Genomic DNA, 12,983 nt, shown 5'->3' on the forward strand with positions numbered 1-12,983 from the left:
ATTCACGATATGCTTCAAAGGGAAGAATAAAAATATATTTATGTGTGTCTCTAACAGAAGACATATGATATGACCTCACAGGCATGAACCCTCAATGTAAAGTATGGCAGATGTGTTATACAAGGTTGATTATTTCATCAAAGATGCTATGGAAATTATTAAGCATGTGAGTCTCTTCAGACTTCAGGCAATGCAGGCACAAAATGATAAAGAAAAAGTGTCTTTTCTCTTTAGAAAACAAAAAAGTTTGAAATGATAAATACTAGTTATAAATAAGTAATAAAAACTGTCAGTGGAAAAGCACATATCTAGAATCATATTCTCCTGCTCCAACTGTCAATGTAACTCTCACTGGTTTAATTTTAAAATTCATTAAAAGTACTGTTTTCTTAGCTTAGGCATTACCATCTGGAATAAAGTTTGTTCTGGTATGGGATAAAAGAAAAACTTTTTATTATTGAAAAGTTAAATTGAGTATTTCTAAGTCCAGAGTTTCATTCTTAAAAAAATAAATTAAGACTCGAGATTTTTCTGGTTAAAGCAGTTATTTTCAAGTCAGGTATTTAAAGTCCTCAGTATAAATTTTCTAACATTAAATTTTACTTTATAATGAAAGTAGTACATGCAATTATTGAAATTTTCTAGGCAACAAACGCTCCCTGACAAGATACTGAATATCCATGGGACAAGGAATTTCCAAACTAAAGTCTTAACCTACACCTAAATGAGACCAGCTATTCTTTACGTCCCTATGCAAAAGCCTGTGGAAGGCTTTTCCAAGTGATGGTTGGTCACAGGGCACTTGGATCAGAATAACTGGGGAGACTTCCATTTCTAGTTAGGATGGACAAAATCACAGGAGACAATTGCTTCTATGCTATTAAGAACAAGCTAAACAGGCTGCAAGCTACAAAATCCTAGTTTAAGAAGTCAATTAGAGAGTTCAGGACAGAAATAGACCTAAATAAACTAAAATATAGAAAGTGGTAAGTCTTTCCTAGGAGCTGAGAGGCATTCCTGTTTTTCATATCTGGCAGAGTGGTGAGGGTGGGAGGAATCCATCATAGATGGGGTAAGAAAAAACCAGTAGAATTCTTAACAAATTTTTAATAGCATGTTTGGGCTGATAAGATACATTCTGTATCTTACATACATACAATCTGAGGAGCCCAAGACATAATTTGAGCCTGCACATACCCACCATCTCTTCCCAATTTTCTCTCACTGAGTGGATCAGGGTTGTGTGCCAAATGCTGGGGCAGGTAAGAGTGCTGAGATAAAACCTCTCCAGAGACTCTTGAGATATCACTATAGACACTTGAATAATAAAAGGATGTTATGAACAACTTTATGCAATAACTTTAATAAATAAGATAAAATTGAAATCTTTGAAAAAATACAACATATCAAAATTGACAGGAGACAAAGTAGAAAATCTAAATAGCCCTGCATATCATCTGTTAAAGTCATAATACAGTCATATATTGAAGTCATAATAGAGAACCTCCCCTAAAACAAACTCCAGGCCCAGATGTCTTCACTGGTGAATTCTAGCAAACATTTAGGAATAAATATTACCAATATTTCGTAAGCTCTTTCAGAAAATAAAGGATGATAAAATACTTCCCAATTCATTTGATGAGGTCATCATAACTCTGTTGCCAAAACACAAAAGAGGTATTAAAAATATTATAGACCAATATCTCTCTTGAACATAGATGCAAAAATCCTGAAGAAATTACTAATGAATCAAAAATACCCACATAGTACATTGTGACCAAGTGGAACGTATCCCCATAATGCAGTATTAATTTAACATTTGTATTCATTTTTTCTCACATTGCTATAAATAACTACCTGAGACTGGGTAATTTATAAAGAAAAGAGGTGTTATTGGCTCATGGTTCTGCAGGCTATACAGGAAGAATGGCTGGAGGCCTCAGGAAACTTATAATCATAGTGGAAGGCAAAGGGGAAGCATGCATGTCTTCATACAGTGGGAGCAGGAGAGAGAGTGAAGGGGGAAGTGCTACATACTTTTAAGCAACCAGATTTCATGAGAACTTACTCGCTATCACAAAACACAAGGGAGAAATCCACCCCCATGACCCAATCACCTCCCACCAGGTTCCTCCCCCAACATTGGGAATTACAAGTTGACAGAAGATTTGAGTGGGGACACAGAGCCAAGCCATATCAACATTCAAAAGTCAAACAGTGAAATTCACCAAAATAACACAATAAAGGAGAAAAATTATATGATTCAACAGATGGAGGAAGAAGCATTTGAGAAAATGCAAGTTCATTCATGAAAAAGAATTAACCTATGAGCAAATCAGAGATTGAAAGGAACTTTTTCTATCTGATAAAGAACACTGACAACCCCTGAAAAACCAGTAGTAAAATTTATACTGAAACATTAAACTCTTCCTCTAATATCAAGAAGAAGACAAGACATGTGTTCTTCTTAACACTGTACTGTAATTCCTGGACAGTAGTAAAGAAAAGGCAATCAATGACATAGAGTTTGGAAAGGAAAAAAATAAAAATAGTCGGGCGTGGTGGCTCATGGCTGTAATCCCAGCACATTGGGAGGCCAAGGTGGGCGGATCACCTGAGGTTGGGAGTTCGAGACCAGCCTGACTAACATGGAGAAACCCCGTCTCTACTAAAAACACAAAATTAGCTGGGTGTGGTGACACATGTCTGTAATCCCAGCTACACGGAAGACTGAGGCAGGAGAATCACTTGAATCTGGGAGGTGGAGGTTGCAGTGAGCCTAGATTGCACCATTGCACTCCAGCCTGGACAACAAGATCAAAACTCTGTCTCAAAAAAAAAAAGTATATATATATATATATGTGTGTGTGTGTGTGTGTGTGTGTGTATATATATAATTTGATTTATATATTATTTGATATATATATTATTTGAAGATTACATGATGTGTACCTATAAATCTCAATGGAATTTATAATCACACACACAACTACTAGAAGTAGTAAATATTTACCATTTAGCAAGGTCATAGGATACAAGATCAAAATACAACACTAATTCTAAGTACCAAAAATAAATAATTTGAAAATGAGAGTAAAAATATCATTTACAGTAGTATGAAAAACCAACACCTGGGAATAAAGCTTAAAACAATCTTTGAGATCTGTCCTGTGGCTGGAGTAACAAATTACGACAAACTGATGGTGTAGAACAATATACATTTAGTCTCACTGTTCTAGAGGCTGGACATCTAAATTTGTATTACTCAGCCAAACCCAAGGTGTTAGCAGGGCAGTGCTCCCTTTAAAGGCTCTGGGTGAGAATACTTTCCTTACCTCTTTGAGCTTCTGGTGGCAGCCAGCATTCCTTGGCTTATAGCCATATCCCTCCAATCTTTAGTGGCAATATCTTTAAATCTGCCTCTTAGTTGTCTTCACATTGCCTTTTCTTCTGAGGTTGTATAATCTCCCTCTACCTCACACTTACAAGGATACATGTGATTGCATTTAGGGTCCACCTGAATAATCCAGGACATAACTCCATCACATCTACAGTATCCTTATTTTTTTTTCCTTTGCTATACAAGGTAACATTCACGGGTTCCAAGAATTAGGTAGGATCTGATGTTTTTAGGGGCCATTGTTCAGCCATGTGACACCTGTGGATTTTAACAAAATACCTATTAGAAATAGTTAGTATTTAGCAAGATCATCAGATACAAGACCAAAAATCAATGAAAATCAATTATATTTTTAAATGCTAGCAATAAATAACTTGAAAATGAAAGTTATTTCATTAATGCTACATTTTCAGTAGCATTAAAAAAATTCAATACCTAGGAATAAAGCTAACACAATGTGTTCAAGACCTATTCACTGAAAACTAAAATATTGATGAGAATAGTTAAAAATAACCTAACTAAATGTAGAAATACATCATATATATTACTTGTAAGACTCAGTATTATTAAGATACAGATTCAATGTCATCTCAAATTCTCAGCAAAATTGTTTAGGAAATTGACAAGATGATTCTAAAATTTATATGGAAATGCAAAGGATGTAATGTAGCCAAACAATTTTGGAAAAGGAAAAAAAGTTGAAGCCTTAAAATGATCTAACTTGTTGTAAAGCTATAGCAGTCAACATGGTGTAGGATTTATGTAAAGATAAATAAATAGATTAATGGAACAGAATAGAGTTCAGACAGAAACCTTTACCTGTATTGCCAAGTGATTGTCAATAAAGCTGTTAAGTCAGTTAGGAAAGCAATGTATTTTTATGAATGATGCTAGAACAACAGGATATACATATGAAAAAAATTGAAATCTGACTCACTCAGTATACAAAGAAGTGATTAAAAGATCGCAGACCTAAATGTAAAAATTATGATCTAAATCTTTTTGAAGAAAACATAAAAATATATGCTTGTGACTTCAGGGTAGGTAAAGATTTATTAGAGATGACACAAACAAATCCCACAAATTACTAAAAGAAAACATTATCAAAATCAAAAGTTTCTGGGCCAGGCATGGTGGCTCACATCTGTAATCCCAGCACTTTGTGAGGCCAAGGCAGGAGGATTGCTTGAGGCAATCTAGAATCTAGAATATATTTAGAACTTCTATACATAGAAGACAAACAATCCAACAAAAAGATAGGCAGTCTTGTACAGACATTTTCTGAATGAAGATAATAGAGTGTGCTCAAATCACAGTTATCAGGAAATGCAAATTACACCAAAATAAACTGCTATTTTACACTTATTATGATAGCCAAACTTAAAAAGATGCTAATACAAAATGTTAGGGGAAATGTAAAGCAACTGGAACTCTCATACACTACTGGTGTCAGGGTAAAATGATACAACTACTTTGGAGAACGGTTTGGCAGTATAAAGTGAAAAACACATCCATCTCTGACTCAGTAATTCTATTCCTAGTCATATAAAACAAGATAAATGACAATGTATGTGCACAAAAGTACATATATACAAATGTTCATAGACGTCTTATTCATCAGAGCTTCAAATTGCAAATGTCTAGGAACTGAAGAATGGATAAACTAGCATACAATGAAATGATATTTAGTTATAAAAAGAAACCTTTCAATGGTAGATGCTACAATGCAAATGAATCTCAAAATCATTGTGAATGATAGAAGGCAGACACACAAGAGAGAGCATATTATATGATTCAATTTATATGAAGTTAGAAAGCAGTAAAAACAAATCTGTGGTGAGGGAAATCAGAGTACTTCTCATTTAGGGTGAGGGAAAATGGAATGGAGAGGATTATCAGGAAACTTTCTAAGAGGTGAAAATGTTTTACAGCTTCTTTTAAGTGATGGCTACATGGATACAACCACTGTCAAAACTAATCGAACTGAACATTTAAGATCTATATATTTTAGTCCATATAAATTATATCTCAATTTAAAAATAAGATACCATTGAGAAGTTTATTATGCAGATTCTTAGGTCCCATGCCAGGTAGACTAAATTAGAATATTCAGACTAAATTAAATTCTGCAAACCACTACAAAAGGTATTTGACACAAAGCAGGAATTCCGTTTAGGTAAATTTATATAGAAAGGGAAAGGGACTTTATTTTTCAGTAGACATGGAAAGTGACTTACCTTTTCACAAAGGTGGAGAATAATAAGTAGCATCTGTTCATGATTATCTAACTCTTTCTGTCCCGTGGTAGAAAGGAGAATACATTCTAGGGAACTAAGGATCCATTTTCTTAAGGGAACAAGAATATGAATGAGTGGTGATTTTGTAAGACTGAAATGTTAAGAGGTATTAGACTTAGTGGCACTCTGGGTTAAATTTAATTTTGTGGGCTGGCCTAGGGACCTAATCAACATTTATCCTAATTGCTAGTTTGAGACATTGTATTCTGAGTTCCCAGTAATTGACTTACAAATGAACTTGGGAAACACTGCTAGCTTATAAATTGAGGACAGTCTGTACAAAAAAAAAAAAAAAAAACAAAAAACAAAAAACAAATAAAAAAACGCAAAAAACTTTTTACATGACAATTGAGAGAGAAAGAAGAATATGGTAAAGAATATAAATGTGGGAACTAAGATAAATTAATCTTTTGCAGTGTTTGTAAGGTAAATGTCATCAACAACAGTAACACTGTAGCCCCTGTACTGCTAATACTCCATAAACTATCCTTGTGAGCTCTCTTTACCCCTTCAAGGAAGCAAAACATGAGCCTAGGTATTTTCGTTTTTACTCAGAATTGCAGTGAGCTGCTCAAACTCCCATATAATTGCAATTTCATTCCATTCTCTTTTCAGGTATGCAATGAGCAGAAGGTTACAGATAGAAAACTTGGGCCCAAGCTGTGAGCACTAGGACTTGATGCACGAGTTTTCCCTCTAGGAGGAATTTTCAGTTTTGGGTTTCCCTTAAAGAATTTCACATAGGGCCGGGTGCAGTGGCTCATGCCTGTAATCCCAGCACTTTGGGAGGCTGAGGTGGGCGGATCACGAGGTCAGGAGATGGAGACCATCCTGGCCAACATGGTGAAATCCCGTCTCTACTAAAAGTATAAAAATTAGCTGGGCGTGGTGGCATGTGCCTGTAATCCCAGCTACTCACGAGGTTGGGGCAGGAGAATCGCTTGAACCAGGGAGTCGGAGGTTGCAGTGAGCTGAGATTGCTCCATTGCACTCCAGCCTGGTGACAGAGCGAGACGCCGTATGAAAAAAAAAAAAAAAAGAATTTCACATAGAAAGCCATCAGCACCCCGTACAGTAGGAGCATGAAGCTGTGAGGAGCATGAACAGTGAGGCAAGCTTTGTAGAACAGATGTGAAAGAAGATATTGTGGAAGAATCAGCAGAGCTGCTGTATTGGCAGAACGAAAGCACAAGGATGCCAGCAGGTGTCTATGAGCTCAGATATCTGGGAAATGACTCCAAAAACTAAAAGAGGTGTGCAAGGAAAGAAACTTCCAGGAATTTTCTTCCTTTGAAAGGATGTGATTTGACTGTGGTTGGCTATTTTTGTAAGTTTGTTCCCAGACTGAACCAAGGGTCAGGCTGCTTATTCTCTTGGTTCAGTAATGAGATGCAGAGGAACTGGGAAAGAAGAGAGTTTATTTCTGTAACCAGGTATAGGGAGAATGTTGAGGAAATATTGCCAGACCAACTCAAAATTACAGTTTTCCAGTGCTGATATACCTTCTAAGCTATATGTCTACGTGTAAGTGTGCATTCACCTAAAGATATAAGTGATTAATTTCTTCTAATCTATAATTAAGGTCTGAGTCCTGGAGATCTTCCTCTGGAGCCTCAGTAAATTTACTTAATTTAGATGGGTCCAGGTGCTGGAGGTAATTACTCTTATCTTGTGTCCCACTAAGTTATAGACATCTGGGGAGTTCCTTTAGACCCTGCAATAAAACTTGTTTAAACCTAAATGGGTCCTGGTATGGGGAGTGTGAGCATTCCTTCCTTATCTTGTCATGCTCCAAGACCCAGAAAGGCCTGGACAAGACTCTTAGTGGACCTTTATTGGTTGTTCCAGCCTATGTGTAAGGGTACCGGCTTTCTCAGCCTTTAATATTTAACCTAACCATTTAGTCAGTGCTGAAACATTTGTTTCGGAGGCCTGCCTTTTCAGCTTTTGTGAGACCTGGCCTGCCAGAAGTTCATTAACCCTCCAGGCCATTCTCCACACTCCTGCTAGATGATGCTTCAAGACACAGGTAAGACTACATGACCCCTCTGTCTAACTAGAAAACTTTGGCCCCAAGCCATGGGCACTCACTGGCTAAATACAGGCAGACTTCTTAGAGGTTAAGAGTGTGAGTTCTGTGAGCATAATGACAGAGCAGGAGATATCAGCCTTCTTTGCCCCAGACACGAAAAAACAATGAGACAGCTATTTGTGAATGAAAATAGCCCCAGGAGGGCTCAAGAGTCCAATTAAGAAGCTACAGCAACACAGTAGAGCAAAAAAGGAGAATAAAAAAAAGTAGAGCAAAAAGCTGCAGACTCCTTGCAGCTTTCACAATAAAGTATCCATCTCATAGTGTTAGTTGGTTCTAATCCTGGTGGCCTGTTCTGCAGAGTACACCAGCATTCAATGCCACCTTGTCTACTCTGGAGAGGGAGATGCTGCTGTGCCTGGCTTGGAATGAGCTGTTGTGCCACCCTGAGACCAAGGCAGCCACCCACAGCCCCAACTCCATGCAAGCTCTGAACCCTAGAGCTATGGCTATTCTGTGAGTGACTGTACATTGGATGTCAGCTCTGCAGCTGCTCTCATGTGCCCATGCTCCAGATCTTACTCTGAGGTTGCTCCATGTGTGCCCACATCACGGGCACTGGAGCCACTGCCACTGTAAGCTATCCAGAACCCCAGACTCTGAAGATGCTGTCACATCGTGAGTGCCTGTGCTATGGACTCCAGCTCTGTGGCTGCTCCACAAGCAACTGTGCATTAGACATTATTGCTGCTACTACTAGGAGGGTGCCCACAAGCCATACCCAATGCCAAGATGGATCCTGTCAGCCATGACATCCCCCTTGGGTAAAAAAGAGATCAAGAGTTTCCTAGCAGCCTTATCCACCAAAGACCCCAACAGTCCTTGTTGCCACTGTGGACACCCACAGTGTCCTTAGTCATTGAATTCTCCTGCAATATTTGCTAATGCTGACCTCACTTAGTGGGATATTCATGGAGACTACTCCATCATGATAGGCATTCCCCCAAACCAGAACTGCCACACCCTACCCAGTTGGCATGCTTGCACCTACCTACAGGTGAATGTCTCTCCGCTCCAAAACCAGTCTATAAAGTTTGGAATAGGTAAATGTACCATCACGTGCTTAAACATTGATGCAACACTACAGGAAATACAACAAATCAAGAAAACATGACATCACCAAAGAAACATAATTATTTTCCAGTAACCAGCCCCAAAGAAATAAAAATCTATAAATTGCCAGTAAAGGAATTTAAAATAATTGTTGTAAAGACACTCAGTGAGCTATAAGATAGCAGGTATAGAAAACTCAGTGAAATTAGAAAAACAATATACAAACAAAACTAGAAGTGCAACAGTGAGATGGAAGTTATAACAAAAGAACCAGACAGAAATTTTGGAACTGCTAAATACAATGACTGAAATGAAAAATGCAGTAAAGAGCCTCAACAGTACACTTAATCAAGCAGCAGAAAGAATCTATGAATTTGAAAGCAGGTCAGAGGAGAAAAAAAAAGAGGAAAGAAAAAAGTGAAGAAAGCCAAACTGAGTTATGGGACACTATCAACACTATCAAGTGAAACATGGCATTTCCCAGATGGGAAAGAGAGAGAAAGGGAGAGAGAAAGAAAGTATTTAAAGTAATAATGGCTGAAAATTTCTCAAATCTGGAGAGAGATGCAGACATTAAAGTCCATGAAGCTCGTAGGTTTCTATACAGAATGAACTGTCTCAAAGGTAAATTAAAAAATCAGTCTCACTTACAAAAGGAGCAAAAACAATAAAAGACTAAGGTATAAATTTCACCAAGATAATGAAAGATCTGCACACTGAAAACTAGAAGTCATTGATGAATACAATTGAAGTAGTTAAATAAATGGAAAGATACCTTGTGTTCATGAACTGGAAGAATTAATATTGTTAAAATTGTCCATACTATCTGAAGCAATCCACAGATTGAATACAATCCTTATGAAAATTCCAATGACATTTTTCACAAAATGGTAAAAAATGATTCTACGTTCTTATGGAACCACAAAGAACGCTGAATAGCCAAAAGCAACCACAAGTGAAAAGAACAAATCTGGAGGCATTACATTACTTGACTTCAAAATATATTACAAAGCCATAGTAATCAAAGCAGCATAATACCAGCACAAAAACAGATATAAAGGCCAATGGAACAGAATAGAGAGCCCAGAAATAAATCCATGCATTTACAGTCAACTGATCTTCAACAAAGGTGTCAAGCATATAGAATGGCAAAAGGATAGTCTCTTCAATAAATGGTGTTGGGAAAATGGATATCATCAATGCAAAAAAGTGAAACTGGACCTCTATCTTACACCATTTACAAAAATTAACTAAAAATGGAATAAAGACTTAAATATAAGATCAGAAATCGTAAAACTCTTAGAAGAAAATGTAGGGGAAAATTTTGACATTGATCTTGGCAATGATTTTTTATGACACCAAAAGCACAGGCAACAAAGCAAAAATAAACAAATAGGACAACATCAAACTAAAAATCTTCTGTGTAGCAAAGGAAACGATCAATAAAATGAAAAAGCAACCTACAGAATGGGAAAAAAATAACTGCAAATATATCTGATAAGGTGTTACTATCTAAAATATGTGAGGAACACATACAATTCAATAGCATCAAAACAAATAATCTGGTTAAAAATATACAAAAGACCTAAATAAACATTTTTCCAAAGATACACAAATGGCTAATAGGTACATGAAAGGGTACTCATGATCACTAATTATCAGGAAAATATAAATCAAAGCTATGATGAGATATCACCTTATACCTATTAGGATGGCTATCATCAAAAAGACAAAAGGTAACAAAGGTTGGCAAGGATATGGACAAAAAGGGAACCCTTGTACACTGTTGGTGTGAATGTAAATTGATACAGCCATTATGAAAAACAGTATAAAGTTTCCTCAAAAAATTAAAAATAGAATTACCATATGATCCATTATCACCACTTATGAGTATATGTATATGTGTGTATACACACATATACATACACACACACACACACACACGTACATTAGAATATTATTCAGCCATAAGAAGAAGGAAATTGTGCCACTGACAACAACATGAATCCACCTGGAAGGCATTATGCTAAGTGAAATATGCTAGGCACAGAAAGACAAATACCATATGGCATTATTCATACGTAGAATCTAAACAAACAAACAAAAAGACAAACACAAAAACGAGAGTAGAGTGGCAGTTGCCAGAACAGAAATGGGGAGCTGGGCATGTGGTTGGTGGAGGAAAAAGGGAAAATGTTGATCAAAGGGGGCAAAATTTCAGTTATAAGTTATATAATAAGTTTTGAGGATCTAATGTATAGCATGGTTACCATTGTCACTTTGGGAGGCCAAGGCAGGTGGATCACAAGGTCAGGAGATCGAGACCATCCTGGCTAACGTGGTGAAACCCCGTCTCTACTAAAAATACAAAAAATTAGCCGGGCGTGGTGGCAGGCACCTGTAGTCCTAGCTACTCGGGAGGCTGAGGCAGGAGAATGGCGTGAACCTGGGAGGCGGAGCTTGCAGTGAGCAGAGATCGCGCCACTGCAGTCCAGCCTGGGCGACAGAGCAAGACTCCGTCTCAAAAAAAAAAACCAAAAAAAAAAAAAAAACTGCATTGTATTCCTGAAATTTGCTAAGAGAGTAGGTCTTGCATTCACACCCAAAAAATTGAAAAAAATATAACTATGTGAGGTAGTGTTGTGTTAATTGACTTCTCTTAATTATTTCATAATATGTAAGTATATGAAATCATCACATTGTGCACTTCAAATATATGCACTTATGTTTTTGTCCATTATACCTCAATAAAGCTGAAAGAAACTAATGAATAATGACAAAAAAAGAGGGTGAGCTCTAGGCTCAGGCACCAACACCACCACTTACTAGTTCTGTAACTTTTGTCATATTAACATCCTCAACCCCATGCCTTAATTTTCTCTCTGTAAAATTGATTTAATGTTTTCTACAACAAAAGACTGTCATGAAGAATAAGAAAATGATGTGGAAAGTATCGGAGTTTTTCAAAAGGTAGAAATCCTAAAAATTAACTCCTTAACACAGTCTTGACACCCCTCCATTACTTGGCCCCACTTCCATCTTCAGTTCCATAAACTGCACCCTAGGTTCCAGCCTACAGAGCTACAGATAGTTACTGAATATTTAAGGTTGCTTCAGAACTCTAAGTCTCAATTCGTGCTTTCTTCCCTTCATGTCTTTCCTGAACCCTATGCACACATTTTATTAGAGCATCTACTTTATTGCTCTCATTCATTTACTTCTCTGCCCATCTGTAATAGATTGTGAGCTCTGCAGGAACAGAGGCTCTGCCTGAGTTGTCTTAGTCCAGGCTCAGAGGCAGTATAATTTATTAGCGGCAGTAGGGGAAGTTAGGGTAGCAGTGGTAGTATTAATAATACAGTCGTTCCTCAGCATTGGTGGGTAATTGATTTCAGGACTCCTTGAAGGATAACGACATCGATGAGATCATGGCAGACAGAAGGCAGGACTACATTGCATCTCTGGATAGAGCAGCATGTGGTGGCTTGCATTGTGAATCTGAGCTCCAGATTGACTGCAAGAACAAACCAGCAATCCTGAGAGGACCCACAGACCCTCTGAAGGAAGTGAATTGCTCCTGCAGGACCTGAGAGACACCTCAAATACTATGAGTGTTGCAACTGCGGAAGTGGGAAAGGGAGAACCTCCTCTCCTGAACACACACCCCCACTGGAGAAACTGAAGGTCTGTTTGTGGGATAAGTTTCTGACCTTACCTGGAGCTGAGTCAATTTAGAGAGCCGAGTAAAATAACAGGGGTAGAGGAAGCAGCAGAAGTGCCCTGGAAGCTCGGTGGTTCCCCAAGCAGCCCATTCCAGCCTGGTACCACAAGGATCCATCAGGAGGGTGGCCAGAGGAACGGGATAAAATGCCATAGGGAGAAGGAAATCTCTAGCTGAACTTTATAACAATTTGAATGAAGTGAGAAGCCTCCTGGCCAGAACTTAGGGGAGGGTGCAAATCCGGTGTGCAGACTCCACAGGCTGGGGAAAAGCCAAGCCCTTTCCTTTTGCAGCTGGGAGGTGGACATCCTGGGACAAGTTTTCAAGCCCATCTCACCCACCGCCTGGAAACAGGCTCAGGGCTGTCAGGGGAGGACACGGTGGGAGTGAGACTGGCCCTTGGGTTTGCTTGGGAGCTGG

The sequence above is a fragment of the Gorilla gorilla genome, chromosome 1 (genome assembly GCF_029281585.2).
Source record: "Gorilla gorilla gorilla isolate KB3781 chromosome 1, NHGRI_mGorGor1-v2.1_pri, whole genome shotgun sequence".
NCBI classification, from domain to species: domain Eukaryota; kingdom Metazoa; phylum Chordata; class Mammalia; order Primates; family Hominidae; genus Gorilla; species Gorilla gorilla.